The 16,702-nt window shown below is 46.2% G+C and overlaps 1 long non-coding RNA gene across 3 annotated transcripts in view; it reads right to left on the minus strand.

Moving 5' to 3' along the window:
• LOC119308382 overlaps positions 1-16,702 on the minus strand; it is a 28,334-nt gene that overhangs the window by 1,255 nt on the left and 10,377 nt on the right. The window contains exon 4 of one of the 3 annotated variants that reach the window (XR_005150077.1): positions 6,495-6,557. The exons of the other annotated variants lie outside the window; for them this stretch is intronic. This is a non-coding gene — a long non-coding RNA (uncharacterized LOC119308382). Of the gene's footprint in view, positions 1-6,494; positions 6,558-16,702 lie in introns of those variants that run through there. 3 annotated transcript variants of the gene reach the window in all.

Consider the following 16,702-nt stretch of genomic DNA (forward strand, 5'->3'; position numbering starts at 1 on the left):
AAAAGTAACATATGCACTGTGTGTGAAATAGAGTCCTGGATATAACATATATATAGAGGGGGCGATCCACGAGAAGAGAGTGGAGGTATCATCGGCTTGAGGTGTCCATAGAATTGAAGAGAGGGATGATGTGTGTGTGTGCGCGCGCGCGATCGATAAAGAGTGCCATCGAATTTGTGTGTGCCCACGTCAAAGATATAGAGTGGTTGGCCTACTGGAACATGAGAGGGGACATGTGCAGTTTGTCTCTATGGCATGGATACCTACCTACAGCGCTCGACTATCGGTGTGTGGTGGGGGAAGAGGGAGGCCCAATTAACTATAGAGGTACAATGGTTGGTATATGTGTGGAGGAGGAGAGAGGCCTACCTCATGTATTAAGGAGATCGATCTACCTCATGTATTAAGGGAGATCGATCGACATCCATGTATATGTGCAGGAGAGGAATAAGGTTGGGAGATAGAGCTAGAGTGTTGGAGGGGGTGGTAGTGGAGTTGCTTCTAACAAATGGTGGGATAGGCTTGCTAGACAAACGGAGGGCATGCCCGCAATGTCAATAAGAGAGGAGATGGCTGCTTGTTGTCTGTGCACGTGCGTGTGAGAGACGGGTCAGGAGGCATGCACGAATGATGAGGGGGGACGATACGGCTGTGGTAAGCAGACGTAACTACATAGGAAGATCAATCGCCCTTTGTTACAGAAAGGAGAGACATAACTTGTGAGGTACGTCGATCGATGGGGGGGAATAGTTAAAGTCAATCTAGGTATATGTTGGGAGATCGATTGGTATACATGCATGTGTGTGTTAGAAGCAAATGAGGCACGAGGAGAAGGATAGAGAGAGAGGGATGCATCTAGGAGGTGGTACGAGAGGCATACTATGTCGAGGGGGAAGGAGTGTGCGAGTACGAGGTCGATGAAAAGAGTGGTGGGAGTGAGGCATGGACGGTGATAAGAGAAGAGGGGAAGCTTGTGTTTGTGCTAGGCACACCTGGCTAGAGAGGCATATCGATTGATGTGTGCCGTAAAGAAGGAGCTGGGGGGCCTACACACACCGTGGGTAAATGACCTAAAGTGAAAAGATGAATTTGCACGATGGAGCTAGAGAATGCTGAGGGAGGGTGAGAGGGATGCGGCCGTGTGCATGCACGAGAGAAATTTAGCGCTAGCTACAAAGATAAGAGGATTGTGTGGGTGTAAAAGATGAATAGAGATCATACTTCATTATAAAAAGCGAATTCGGATATTTGAGAATTTATCATAGTGTTTTAAACCGACGCATGTGTGAATATATATAACAGTGATACACATGGTCTGGTTATGAACATGCTATACTACATATAATATATTTTATCTCTACTCTTATAAAAAACGGAGTTGTTGATGATGGTGTGCCTGCCATCCTGCAATATAGGCCGTCCGATTTATATCTGGCGGATAGAAAGAAAACTATGGCAATTTTGAAAAAAGATACCCACACCCCTCTCCATAGTTGTAAATTAGGCCCCTTGATCATGTTGATGTTCTGTGGAACACATGGGCATCTTGCTAGTACTACGTATAATACATAGAACATTGATTATAATTTGGGCTAATGTGTGGCTTTTGCAGCCCAGGTCTAAATACGTGTCATAATGTAGGGGGCGGGGCACTATACTTTGTGTGATAAACACGGTGTACTTATGGAACATGGTTTAGATTATGAATATATAGTTAGTACATCAAATGTACTATTATTTGGAATCAACATCAAGTGTATTCAAAAAACAGAATTCGAATTCATGTAGTATATATAGTTCATATCTATCTCTATAGTAATCATGTGGTGTGTTATTAAGGTAATACACGAATGATGGTTGAAGTTGGCAACAATCATGATTGTAGATTTTTATTGAAATGGAGAAACAAATTCAAATTTAGTTCAAATTGCAGCGGTAGTATAGATATTTGGAATGCACTAAAATGTTGGTATGAGTAGGTTACATGCATTATACAGCAAGCGAAAAAAATTAATTGGACATAACATGGATTCATACTCCCTCCTTCCATCTATATAGGGCGTAATGAGTTTTTTCGGACCACCTTTGACCATTGACAAGATTAATAGTACATGACATGCACAATGTGAAAAGTATATCATTGAAAGAACCTTTCACAGACGAATTTAACGGTGTGCTTTGTGTAAGTTGCATGTCATATATTATCGCTCTAATATTTGATAAAAGTTAGCATCAAAAAACGTATTAGGCCCTATATAGATGGAAGGAGGGAGTAGCTTTGAATAGCATTTGTATAGTAAAATGGGGCAGGACTCTCTCTTTGTGTGGTGTGAATAGTTTTATTTTTTTCGTTTTCTTTTTGGTTGAGGGAACTGCGAATTGATTTGGTACGTACAAGTACAATATTACTACACGTTAGGCTTGTCCCTAAAATTCAACCCGCGTCTTGTTATATCCTGAAAATTCAGATATCATGCTCCCAAAACGGGCGCCTTCACAACCCGCGCCTTGCTATCCCGAAATTACAACGCGCGCGAAAACTCCCTCTAGCTGCCAAATCCCGACACGTGAAATCCCCCTTCTAACCCTGAGCCCGAAGGGCCACTAGTTCAAATCGGTGGGGGGTACTTTTGTAACACACCCTACATTTTGGACAAGCACTTCCCTAAGTCATGGTTCACCCCCTCCCATTGCCCCCTTTTCGCCATTCGAAATCCCAGGCCGCCATAACCTCTCTGCTCAAGCCGCGAAACCCCACCCTCCTCCGTCCTCCACCTCACCACTGCCCAGCCGGAGCCTCTTCCCCGACAACGTCATCCACTGCAACAGCTCGACGTCCCTCGTCCACCTCCCCGGATGAGGATCCGTCGTCCATCTCATTGTCCCGCCGGTTCAGCCGCCCCGTCCTTCACCTCCAAGGAGCTGCCCCGACGATCGCCTCGTCTATCGCGGCTGCTCCATCCCCGCAGAGCCGCCTTAACCTGCTCCACCTGAACCGCAGCATCCTCACCGACTCCTCGAACGAAGCCGAGGCCTACTCAGCGCCACCAAAGAGGTTGTACACTCATCGCATCGCACCTTCTCCTTAACTCGACCTCCCGGCACCGACGGTGCTCCATCCCGCACCCCCATAGAGCCGCTACCTTGAAGTCGGCGCCACGGGCGACATCTCCATGGTGGCTCTCCCCCCAGTGTGAGGCCCCTTCGGTGGCGGCGTCCATACCAGCCGGATCTGCTGCTGCTGCTGCTCCGGCTCTCGCTCGCTCGCGCCGCTGCTGCTGCTCCGGCTCTCGCTCGATCGCTCGCTCGCCCAGCTGCTACTGCTGCTCTCCCCCTCACTCGTGCTGCTGCTCTGCTCCGATTTAGCTACACTTCAGTTGACTGAATCGACTTTTGGGTCAGTCAATTTTCAGGGGTTGGGGGGCTCGCCGGAGTTAAGGAAGAACCACCCGCAGTGGGGACGGGGGCTCGCCGGAGAGGTACCCCACTATCTATGTTAGGGTTCAGGGTGGGGGGGCTAGAGAGCTGGCCGGGACGGCGGTGGGGAGTTGTTTCGGGGCGGCAAGGCGGCGCTGGGGCCGGCGGTTCGGCTGGTGGTGGTTGGCGTCTCAGGGGGGTGCAGGTTGAAGATGAACTGCAGGCCCTCCCTAAACTACATGTCAAGTGCCTCTCTGCTACCATTGCGTTCAGTTTCGATAGTAGCATTGAGATTTCACAGTAAATTTCAGTTTTGACAGTTAAGTTCAGAGTCAACAGTTTTTACCTCATCTGTTGTAGTCAGGTGGTTTTTGGTGATGTAAATTTTACATCTATTTTACATCATCTATTAGAGATGCTATTAGAATTCCACCTGAGATTGATGATGTATGTCTTGTGCTGCTTCAGCCATGACGTCTTACAGCTCACAGGAGCTGCTCCAACGACAGAATGATCCATCACAACAGAGCAGTGCCCTGGACACCGTCTACAGATTCTTCAGATCTTCCTCCACACCTCCGACAACCACCTCTGCCTCAACTACTTCAGCGACCAACCCAATGATGCTGAGGTCGACACGGCTACGGCAAAGAGGTTGTACACTTGTTGCATCACTTATTACTATACATTCACGTCGATGCATTAGGGTTATTTTGGTTCAACAAAAAGACATAGCAATAGGGAATTTTCCAATGGCACTCTACTATTCAATTATTCATGCATTTTGTTGAAAGGAATGAAGCAAAACATCCACCTGGACCTACTTTTCAAAATCCTATTCATGAAAACAAGACCAAGTGCATTAGTGGCAGAATAACATTCTAACTGTACACGCTTTCATATGGTTTCACTTTATTTTGGCCATGTTTCTTTGCATTCCTCTGCTCTTCCAATTCCTGTAAACCAAACACCCAAGTTGACAGAAATCCTGCGTTTACAAATGCTCTGTTTACCATGTGCATTCCTATCCTATTCCGGTGTTTTTCCTATCGTTGCGTTTTAAGAATCATGCAAGCCAAATGAGCCCTTACAGAATTACTTCAGTTACAGGTAGGTGTCGAAGGGAACTTGTGTGGTTTGTCCTGCTCCTGCCGTGACGTCGTCCACCTCAGCTGAGCTGCTCCATCGACAGAAGCATCCACCAAACCAGACATCACGACTCCTGACCGTCTTTCACCGCCTCAGATTTCCTTCCCAGTCGTCGGCACCACCGCAACGACATCACCATCATCGACTCAGCAGATGAACCTGAGGAGTACACGGGTCCACAAGAGAGGTCGCACTCTTTTGTTTCTGCTTATGTTATGCATTGCTTAAAATTTCCTGCTACTTTATCGTCCTGTTCACCTCTTGGACTCCAAGTCAGGTCCAAATTAATGTTCAAACTTGAGTTCTAAATTAGTTGTGGGGCACATATCGAGGCAGCAATGAATAGTATGTCTGTCTAATATCTGGTTCACGTAGGGTATGCCTATGTTGTTCATCTTGGGTGGGAAACAAATAGTAAAGCAATCATCATCTGTCTTTTTATTAATTTAAAGCAATCATCAGCATGCTATCATTATTTTTGGATCCATCCACTGGTTGTTACCATCACTCTAAATTTCTACATGCTCTCCTTACATAATCTCACCATGTTTTTTTCGTATGCATGTCAGATATTGTAGACAGTCATGCTGAACATGTAGAGAAAAAGAGAAGAGTTTTGCGCAGTAATACAATGTCATGCAGACATTGCTCCATGGTGGGTTCAATGGCAAACCCTCCCCACCCCTCTCCAGATTGTAATCCAGAGGAAGATATCTGTTCTGAGGCGGATTCAGACGCCGCTGACCACTCCTATTTACCCCCCAAGGTGTTTGCTCTACCTTGACATGATGATGTCAGTCATATCATGCATATGTTGCCTTGCAATGCCTACTTTTGACATCATATATGTCATCTACTTAGTTTAGACATTTCTGTAATGCCACCTATTTAGTTTCTATATCATATATGGGAATTATGCAGTCTCGTGTCTTTTAGCCAGCCATAATATATGTGAAATGTGCAATGCCATCCTATTTAACCAGGCATCATATATTTGAATGATATCTTGACCATCCTTTTCTTCATTACATTTTCATTTGTCGACAATATTTGTACATTAAACTACTCTTCCTGTGAATTAGCCATTTGGGTGGGAGATGGAAAAATCTAGAGTGAAAACAAGGCCTTCAGAGCAGACAGTGCTACCTGTCGAAGCAGATCTCTTGTTGGGTCCCGATAGCTCCTCGGAGATGGATTCAAAGACAGATGACCAGTCCTATTCCCCCTAACTTGGCATGGTTATACTGGTCATATCATGCATATGGTGTCTTGCATTGCATAGTTTAGACATCATATACACAATATTCAACACCATGTTCTTAGTTCAGACATCATATCGAATGCCCTCTGTTTAGCATATAAATCACATATGTGAATTAAATGATGCAATCCTGATTACTTAGATACCATGTAGGTGAATTATGTCATGCGATCTTGTTTAGTTATTCATCATATTTTTGAATTATGTTATGTTATGCTATCCAGTTTAGATAGACATCATATATGTGAAATTATGTCATGCTATCCGTTTTAGTTAAACAATATACATATCAACTATTTCATGCCTTTTTTCCACACTATCTATTGCATCTGTCTCTCATACAATGTCTGTACATTCAACTATGTTTCCTGTTATCAGCCATTTGAATTGGAGCGGGTGATGGCAATATCCAGCGGACTGAAAACACGGTCTTCAAATAAAACAGTGCTACCTCTTGGTGGAGATAGCACCTCGGTTGTACATGCACAAGAACCAGCCCTACCACACATAACCCAAACTCTCGCAGATTGTACCCCTACTGATTTGGACAGAGAACCAGCTTCACCCAATCTAACCCCAACCCCAGCAGATAGTAACCCAGTTCCTGTTGGCACAGCACCATCTCCACCACAGAGCTCCCAAACAAGAGCAGTTAGTAAGGCAGCTCCAGTGCCCAAAGGGCCAGTACTACCACGGCGAACCCCAACTCCACCAGTTTGTACGCCTATTCCTGTGGAGAAAGCACAACTAGCTAGTAGTAGTTTAGCAGCTATCACATTTGATGTTGTTAAATCGTATGTGCGTATCTTCCCATCTTGGAAATATTATACTGAAGATGAAGGAAAATGCCAGTTGCAGGTGTTTGTCCAGAAGTTATGTGTAAGTAATGTTATTCATGGCAATTACTTTGTTTTGTCCCATACATCCTACCTCCATGATGGTTAAAATACAGCAAATTTTCCCATTTTTCTCTATAGAGAAGAACCGATTTGGAAACTCAGGATGAGGTAACCTGTGCTAATACCTCTGCTATCTTTAAGAATGCTTGGTGGCAGTATCGGAATTACCTGAAGAAAACGTACTTCACCGGCAAAGAAACTCATCAAATTCCCTTACGTTCTCCTGAGACACATTTACTACACGATGACTGGGAACGCCTTGTTCTGTACTGGTTCCGAACAAGAATCTGGTAAGGTCTATGAGCTCATTTTCTATTTTTAAGTACTATATTCTTGCGTCTTACTATACCCTGTTCATGTAGAACAAGTGCCTAACCCTGAAGAACAACTGTTCTAATTTAAGATTTCATTGCTATCATATTTCAAAAAAGTGTTTGGCGTTAATTGTGCATTTTGCCACCGCCTTGCGCTTTACTGACCAAAGCGCATGCTTATGCGCAGTTATGCACAGATTAAGCGTAGTTATGCGCAATGCGTTTTGCCAACGCCTAGAGCCTAGGCGCGCATTTTTAACTATGATTGCTATCATGCATACTGCTTTGCTCTTGTATCACTGTATTTACTCATACAAACTTATTTTTAAATTGAAGGACCCAATTGAAACTCCAATGGCACAGCAGGTATGTTCACGCATGTTTCTTTAACAGGTTTGCTCTTATCAATAGCTCTGTTGATTTCAATTTCAATTGTGTATACAGTTGACTTCTCATATCATGCATATTACTAGCATCACAACAGAGCCAATAGTGTTGTTGTACATGTAGACCCGTGGTACCCATCTAAAATCTTGTTGTGCCGTGTAGTTTCCCACGCTTTGTATTCTTTCACTGCTGCTTTGTCTTGAACTGATATGATTTGAACTGTGTCTCTATTTTGATTTGGCAAGACAATGCAGTGACCATAGGACATAGATATATGTTTGTTTGATGCTTTTATTATGTACTAGTACTTGGCAATAGAAGAATTGGTAGTTTAATCCTGTCCACCTTACTAATGAACTGGTTCACCGAAATGAGTTCCGTATACTAGTACATGCTAAACCTGTTATGTGTCTGCTTGTTTCTTCTTTTAGAATGCTGACAGAATATTGAGGAAGAGTGCCTTATTAAGCAATGGTAATGGAAGTAATGCAGATAAGGTTCAGGATAGTGACACATCCTTGTTGGTCTCCAACAAAGCTGATAAAACAGCTAAGAAAGACTATCTTGAAGACAGTGAGACAACCCCAAAGTCCTGTCTTGGTTTAGTGTTCGAGTTACTGGCCACTACCGCTTGCACAAGCTATTCAAACTCACTGTCTGAATCAATTCAGTTTCTTGAGTCTCAACTACAAGCTGAAAGACATCGATCAGCTGTGCTGCGACAAGAAGCGGAAGGACTGCGGAAGTCCCTGGAGCATTCAGATGCATACTTTCTGGTGCAACAGCAAGCGTTGGAGGATTTTAGCGCCAAATAGGACAAAGCTAATAAGCTTGCTAAGCTTATTGCCAGCATGGTGGATATCCAGGATAACGTTTCTTGAGCTCTTATGAAGTTGTTTCAGTTATGCTCTTATTTTGCTGCCGCGTTTATTTGCACTGGTGGCCAATTTTGACGGCCAGTGTATGTAATATGCTGCTTTGTTCCCTATATTTGCACTGGTGGCGAACTTTGATGCCCAGTGGATGTAATATGTGTAATAGCGGTAATAGGCTAGTGTTAATTGCTTGCTTATTTATTTCATCATTGTCTTGTTTAGTTGTTTGCTTGTAGTCACTGCAGTTCTTTTTCTGTGTTTTTCTAGTGGCTGCAATAGCCTATTTTTGGTAACTAGGCCAAAATAATCATGGCAGCACACGGACTGTTGTAACCACGGGCCTGCTGCGGGCCGTATGATCCATGGGCCTTCTATGGGCGTAGGATCCATTGGCCTTCTGTATGGGCCGTAGGATCCATGGGCCTTCCACGGGCCGTAGGGTCCATGGGCCTTCTACGGGCCATAGGATCCATGGGCCTTCTACGGGGCGTATCATCATTTCACCAATCATGGGCCATACTATTCGTGGACTATAACGGGCCGTTAATAGGCCGTATTTGATAATTGTATGAAAACAGCCCAACGGTTTTTTTACATGAAAACGGCCCAACGTATTAACGGTCCACAAACGGGTCGACTGTAACGACGGGCTGAATTTGGCCCACAAGCAGAAAATGACAGTAACAGGCCGTAAGTAACCGAATGCTGCAAATGAGCCCAAGAATAAATGGGCCCTTAGAAGGTCGAAAGATAACTTGGGCTGGAAATGGCCCAGTGGAACAATGGGCCGTTAATGGGTATATAGTGATACACTATTCATTACGGGCCAGTTTCACCACGGGTTGTTAATGGGCCAAGAGTTACAAAGGGCCTCATATGGGCCGAAAGAAGTCATGGGCCACACAAGGGCCGGAAGTTAAAACGGGCTGGAATCATATTGGACGGCCCAGATGATGCTACTGGGCCTAATTCAGATAGGGCGTAACGGGCCCTGGGTTAGCGGGTTGTAAATGGGCTATATACGGACAGGCCGTTAACAGGCTTTCCGTGGGCCGGCCCGCCACCTTTTGACCAAGTCAAACGGGCCGGCCTTTTCACAGAAATGGGCCTCTGTTGGGCCGTGCCACGTGTCGACGTATCATAAGTGCCTTGGGTCCAATGAGTGGATGACATTTGTCCCAATGGTGAGCCGACACGTGTTTCCTCCAGCCAATGATGATTTTACACGTGGAAAATCCGCATTGGTCGGGGCTGTTAACGGGTTATCAGATCCAAAACCGAACCTGATAGCTTAACGGCGTTCCGTTACGGTGGATGCCACGTGTCGGTCACCCTTAACGAAAGCATTTTTGTGACGCGTGATTTATCGTCATGGAAGTGGACACTTCCGTGATGATAATTTTGGTAATGTCATGGAACACTTCTACGACAGCACAGGTATGACTATCTAATTCTGTCATAAATGCGACCTACTGTGACAAACACGTATCCTCACGGAAGTGTATTTTTTTGTAGTGACGGGTGGGTGCGGCGATGAGCAGCGAAGGTGGTGGTGGTGTTCAACGGCGGTGAGGCTCTCTCTGTAGGCGACGACGACCACCTGAACACGGCGTGCTCCAGTGGCGGCGGATGTCAACGGCGGTGGCGTTCTGGTGCTCTGCAGGGTACCCCGAGGTGTCAAAGAAACGGGAAACCGAGTGGGCGTTCGAGGGGAACAAGCGGCGCAGCCGGGGATGGTCTTACGGCGTCGGAATCGGTCGGCGAACGGCGGCGGACGGTTGAGCTCCTCACGAGATCCAACTCACGCGGGCGCGTGCGTGCGGTAGCAGGAGAAGGGGGGAAAGGGCTGCGGGGTCTACCCTAGGCTTTGCCTCACGCGCGGTGCTTCCAGGGTGCACGGGGTCACTCGGGTTGGCCTCGGCGTGCGCGCGTGCATGCGGTGTGGCACGGCGGAGTCCAGCTCGGTGAGGGAGAACAAGGACACTAGGTGGGGTCCGCTGGTCAGCGGCTGGGGCGAGGTGGATTAGGCGTGGGTCGGGTGCGAGCGAGCGGGCGTACCGCTTCGCTAGGTTTAGCGGGTTGCGGCTGTTGCGCATTGGGCCGCGGGCAGTGCGGGGTTAGGTGGGCCGCGGAGTTGGCTACTGGGCTGCGTAGTGCTCTACGCTGCACGCTGTGCTCTGATACGTCTCCAACGTATCTATAATTTTTTTATTGTTCCATGCTATTATATTATCATTCTTGGATGTTTTACAATCATTTTATAATCATTTTATATCATTTTTTGGTACTAGCCTATTAACATACTGCCAAGTGTCAGTTGTTGTTTTCTGCATGTTTTATACATCGTAGGAAATCAATATCAGACGGAGTCCAAATGCCACGCCACTTTATGATGATTTTTTATGGACCAAAAGGAAGAAGTTGGGCGCTGGTTGCACCTGGGGGGAGTCCCGAGGAGGGGACAACCCACCAGGGCGCGCCAGGAGGCCCAGGCGCGCCCTGGTGGGTTGTGCCCACCTCCGGTGGCCCCCGAACCGCCTCTTTGCTCTATAAATACCCCAATATTCCAGAAACCCTAGGGGAGTCAACGAAATATTCATCCAGCCGCCGTAGAGTCCAGAACCACCAGATCCAATCTAGACACCATCACGGAGGGGTTCACCACTTTCATTGGTGGCTCTTCGATGATGCATGAGTAGTTCTTTGTAGACCTTCGGGTCCGTAGTTGATAGCTAGATGGCTTCCTCTCTCTCTCTCTCTCTCTCTCTTGATTAGCAATACAATGGTCTCTTGGAGATCCATATGATGTAAGTCTTTTGGCGGTATGTTTGTTGGGATCTGATGAACTTCGAGTTTATGATCAATTATATCTTTTTATATCCATGAAAGTTATTTGAGTTTTTTTGATCTCTTATATGCATGATTGCTTACAGCCTCGTATTTCTTCTCCGGTATTTGAGTTTTGTTTGGCCAACTTGATCTATTTATCTTGCAATGGGAAGAGGTGTCCGGTAGTGGGTTCGATCTTACGGTGCTTGATCCCAGTGACAAAAAGGGAACCGACAAGTATGTATCATTGCTACTAAGGATAAAAATATGGGATCTACATCATTTCATCGTTCTTATTGCATTACTCTATTTTTCCATGAACTTAATACACTAGATGCATGTTAGATAGCGGTCGATGTGTGGAGTAATAGTAGTAGATGCAGGCAGGAGTCGGTCTACTAATCTTAGACGTGATGCCTATGTAATGATCATTGCCTGGATATCGTCATAATTATTTGTAGTTCTATCAATTGCCGAACGGTAATTTGTTCACCCACCGTTTGCTATCTTTCTCGAGAGAAGCCACTAGTGAAACCTACGGCCCTGGGTTCTTCTTTCTCATATATTTGCCTTGCGATTTACTTTTTTCTTGCGTTTATTTTCAGATCTATTAAACCAAAATTACAAAACTACCTTGCTACAATTAATTCTTATTTATTTTATTTGACGTTTGATCTATCAATCTACTACAAATTTACCTCACGTCGTTTGCCTATCTTGAGGCGCCGTACCTCGAAAGGGATTGACAACCCATTTAACACGTCGGGTTGCCAGGTGTTGTTATTTGTGTGCAGGGGTTGTTTACGTTGTGTTGCTTGGTTCTCCTGCTGGTTTGATAACCTTGGTTTCATATATGAGGGAAATACCTACCGCCGTTGTGCTACATCATCCCTTCCTCTTTGGGGAAATACCAACGTAGCTTCAAGCGACATCAAAAGGAATTTCTGGCGCCGTCGCCGGGGAGGATCTTCAACATCAACCAGATTCCTAATCACAAATCTCATCTCCTCGCAATTTACATTATTTTCCATTTGTCTCTCGTTTTCCTCTCTCCCACTTCACAAAAATTTGCCGTTTTATACGCCTCTCTTTTTCTGTTCGCCGTTTTCTTGTCAGATCTATCATTTGCTTGCAATCATGAGTGATTTCGGTATGGCACCAACAGATGTTGGCCTAACTCCTAAATTTGAACGTGCGGGCAATCTGGATGCTAAAACTTTTATCTTGGGGCAAGGGAATGTTATGGGAAAAGAACGTATTCACGAATTTTTCAGTTGTGTTGGAAATCTAAGTCTTGATGATGCTCCTATACTTAAAACTACTAGATCTTACGCGGATGCTATTTCAGCACTAGTTCTGAAACTTGAAAGTAAATTTATTTGTACCCATCCTACTTTTCAAAGATTGTTTTTTGAGCTCCCCGACATAAAGAATCCTAGGGCCAAAAAGTTGGCCACTCTCGTTCTTATAAATGAATTTGACTACGTAATACGGGAAGCTAGGGAAATCTTTGAGTTTTATGGTTTGAATCGTGAAAACCCCATGATAGATGAAATTCTTTACAATAGTGATTATGCACTAAGGCATTTGCTTTGGGATAATAAGATCTTTGATGAGAATCTTAAAAAAGAAGTCCCCCGTTCTAGATATAATCCAACAAGTTTTTAATAATGTTAATCAACACTACTCTTGGATTGTTGCGGGTAATCAAAAGGGCTACGATGAAAACCAACTAAGAAATGCTAAAGTTTCCATGAATAATATGTTTGTGTTTACAAAACCCCGTGATGAAAATACCTCTAAGAAAATCTATTTATATATTAAAAATGCTTGACGGGTCAACCAGAAAATAGAGAATTAAACTAGAAAATCCCACAAAAAATAGAAACATCTGACTGTTAATGTTCATAGAAAATAAAACTATAACCGTTAGGTCGTAATAATTTTATGAAAAATTAACCACCAATGCCATCGAGAGAAGCTCCTCTTTTTTATACCCTAACAAAATAAAAATCTACCCGTCCTCTCCAAAACCCTCCCGATGTCTTCCTTTCCCCCGGCCCGACGGACACTGTCTACTTGGATAATTTCTTGGAGATCCCCTCATGGCCTCCAAAGTTCTTCTTGTGGAAGTATGCCTTGATAGAGATCCCCTCATGGCCTCCAAAGTTCTTCTTGTGGAAGTATGCCTTGATAGAGATCCCCTCATGGCCTCCAAAGTTCTTCTTGTGGAAGTATGCCTTGATAGATGGGCTTCTGGCCGGTGCTTTCATGTACGTACAAGCTGGCTCAAATCTAAGAAGCTGATTAATTCTGTGGACATGCGGCAAGGGCACAAGGCTGATTGATTTCTAGGTCTGGCCTCAGTTAAGTATGTTAGCATTAGCACCCAGTCGTAGCAATCTAACGGCTTGCTTTGATGGATGGTCACGCATCTGGTCGAAAAGCAATCGGCAACATGCAAGTGCCAGATCGATAAAAGTAACATATGCAATTTTCTATTCTTTTTAGCACATGCTTGATAGGGGTCTTCTTGCTGATTAAATTCTCGCATGCCAACAGCAAGCTAGATCGGACACTTGATTTTCGGTTGGATGACCACATTGGCCCTGTTTGGAATCGGTGTATTTTTATACACCTGTATTTGTTTTACAAGTGTATTTTACCAGCCGTGTGCTAATTCCAGCTGAGAATCAAAACGACGGGTCGTGGTCTGTATATTTTACAGGTGTAAAAGCGGTGGAAACGACATTCCAATCGAGGCCTTATCCTTGAGTAATTACATCTCGCACAACTCAAAAACCAATCTCAATCTCCAATTCCGTTCTACATGTAAGTGCTTTCAGATTGGCTTCGCCTTCATATCGGCCCCCCTTGAACATCGCCACACTATAGGATCTCCTCGATTGTCCAATTCAACTCCGCCCAAAAACAACGGCAACTCCAGTAGGTATCATCTTCTACACAAAATTGATTAATTTGAACTCCTTCCGTAAATCTAACATATAAAGCCTCCTAGAGTACCCGCCCATCCTGCACCATCCCTCGCGCGCTATGATCTGACTCGTCCGTTTTACTCCGTGTAAAGTTTCTGGTCCTTTTCAACTGGCTGTCAAACATCCCACCGTTTGTTTTACTTCACGTCCTGCCTTTCCAGTTGGGTGGATGATGCCTGGGCCAGCCATCTGGGTGGGTCCACGTTGCAGTGTTCGTTGCTGATTGAGTTTGGGTGAAAAAAGGTGGATCGTGTGCTATGCGCGGTGAAAAGCCCACTCCCTCGTCCCTCCTCTCCTCGAGCCCCACGTCGTGCGGTGAAAACCCTAGCCCAATCCCTCGTCCCTCCTCTCCTCGAGCCCCACGTCGTGCGGTGAAAACCCTAGCCCAATCCCTCGTCCCTCCTCTCCTCGAGCCCCGCGTCCCCTTCTCCATGCTCGCCACCAACACCGTGCCGCCTCCTCCCCTTCGCGTTTCTCCTCCTCCCGCGTAGGATCCATGGCTCCATGGCGGCTGTTGGCTCGAGATGGGGGAGCGGCCGATGCGGGGTCGGTTGGATCGAGGCGGGGAGCGGCGGATGCGGCGTTGGCGGCGGCACGAGAAGAGCGGCGGTGGCGGCGTCGACCTGCGAAGAGGTGAAAGGAGCGGTCCGCGAAGAGGCGCCACTCAGGCGCGATATCATGGAGGCGGGAGCGGCTGCTTCGTGCTCCGATCTGGGAGGGTACGAGACAGGAAAGGGCGACATCGTCGCCGTCACAGCGCGCGGAGCCTGAGCCCTCGATGATGGGCGATGACAAGGCCCCGCGACCGCGACAGGGAGCTCCTCATCCCCCATCTCCGGCGGCGGCAGCGGGGGCTCAGGCGCGATATCATGGAGGCGGGAGCGGCTGCTTCGGGCTCCGATCTGGGAGGGTACGAGACAGGGAAGGGCGACATCGTCGCCGTCACAGCGCGCGGAGCCTGAGCCCTCGATGATGGGCGATGACAAGGCCCCGCGACCGCGACAGGGAGCTCCTCATCCCCCATCTCCGGCGGCGGCGGCGGGGGCTCGGTCCCCCGCGCCGGGGACGACGACGACGACTTGGACAGGACCGTCGCCTCCCCCTCTACCTCCGCCGCGCTCTCCTCCTCCAGCCGCGAGGTTCACCCCTCTCATCCCCCTCCCTTCACGCCTCGTTCGTTCCCCTAGGGTTTACCCTGTCATCCGCCTGCAACGTCGGGTCTGTTGCCTGGCTGTTGAAAGTAGTCCACGGTCTGTGTTGGTATTCCTGTGGCAGCTCACAGCTTATTGTCCGAAAAGTATGTTTGAAATGACTATTTATGTTAACGCTGCAAGTTCGTAGGACTAGGGACGTTGACCCTTGGTGAGTGTTTGTTGTGCTGAGGCTAACCATTGGATTGAGTGGTCAAATTAGTGATGAGCTTGATCACTTTTTTGGTGCAATTTTAGGGTAATATTTATATCTCCTTAGCAATGAATTTGAGAAGAAATTGCTTTATTTAACTCCCTTGGAGGAACATATTATGATGTTATAATATTATAATCCCCAAACAGAAGGTAGACATACAGTGCGTAAATGCTTTCTTGTGTTAGAACCTTGAGCGATTGTTAATTTCCCTAGGGTGCTTGCCACGCTGACAGAAAATTCGGATCGGCGCTGAACCCGGACGAGGTCGCTGCAGTCATCGGCGCCTCCTCCGCCGCGGGAGGCTAAGGGTGAGAGGAAGGAGGTGTTGTCAGCTCCAGAAGGATCAGCAGCCCTCCTCGTCAACTGCATATGCCGAGGTCGCTGCTGGTGCTGCCAACTCTGCACCAGCCTCCTTCATCTCCCAACCAAGGCCGGCTCAACCACTCAAGAAGAGCAGGGATGCTCTCTGTCTACACCCAGCGTCCACACAGCCAGATCGACAGGGTTGAGCTCGAACCGATTTCTTACCTTGCTGGTTGTGTCATGGCAGTCAACATTTGCTTGATGAATGTTTCAGTTTTACTACTGCTGCACCTCCCCACCATGAGCTCGGCCTTCAGCCGTCACTGACACTGTTTATTCTTGCTGCTTTCTCTAATTCATTTATATATTTCATGGGTAGGGTTTGAATGGCCTGATGAGAGCAGCCCAGTAGCTGTACCTCTGCAACTTCGCCAATGTATACAGTCATCAGTACCATCTCTTTACTGCACTTTTTACATTCCATTTTTTTGAGTTGTTTGATTCATTTTCTTTTCCAACTGAATCAACTCTCCAGGTGGACGCATAGCTCTCTATAAGAAGATCAATCATCGATGACTTGCCGATTTACAAGGCACGTAAAAATATATACTTTCTATTTGTTCTTTGGATCAACTAATGTGAGGTCGTTTCCTCTTATTTCATTGTTCTTGCCGCTGCATATATGTCTTCATGCATCTGAAGTTCTGAACCACTAAAAATAGCAGGAGAAAACAGATTGGGGGGATATGAGGCTATTGGTGTTTATTCCTAAATGAGGTATTTCTGAGTTGGTTCACTCTGAAAAAAGGTGCGTTGACGGTTTGATTTTTGCATCTGCAGCAAGTCAGATTTTTCCTACTGGGGA

This window comes from Triticum dicoccoides, chromosome 5B (assembly GCF_002162155.2).
Source record: "Triticum dicoccoides isolate Atlit2015 ecotype Zavitan chromosome 5B, WEW_v2.0, whole genome shotgun sequence".
NCBI lineage: Eukaryota > Viridiplantae > Streptophyta > Magnoliopsida > Poales > Poaceae > Triticum > Triticum dicoccoides.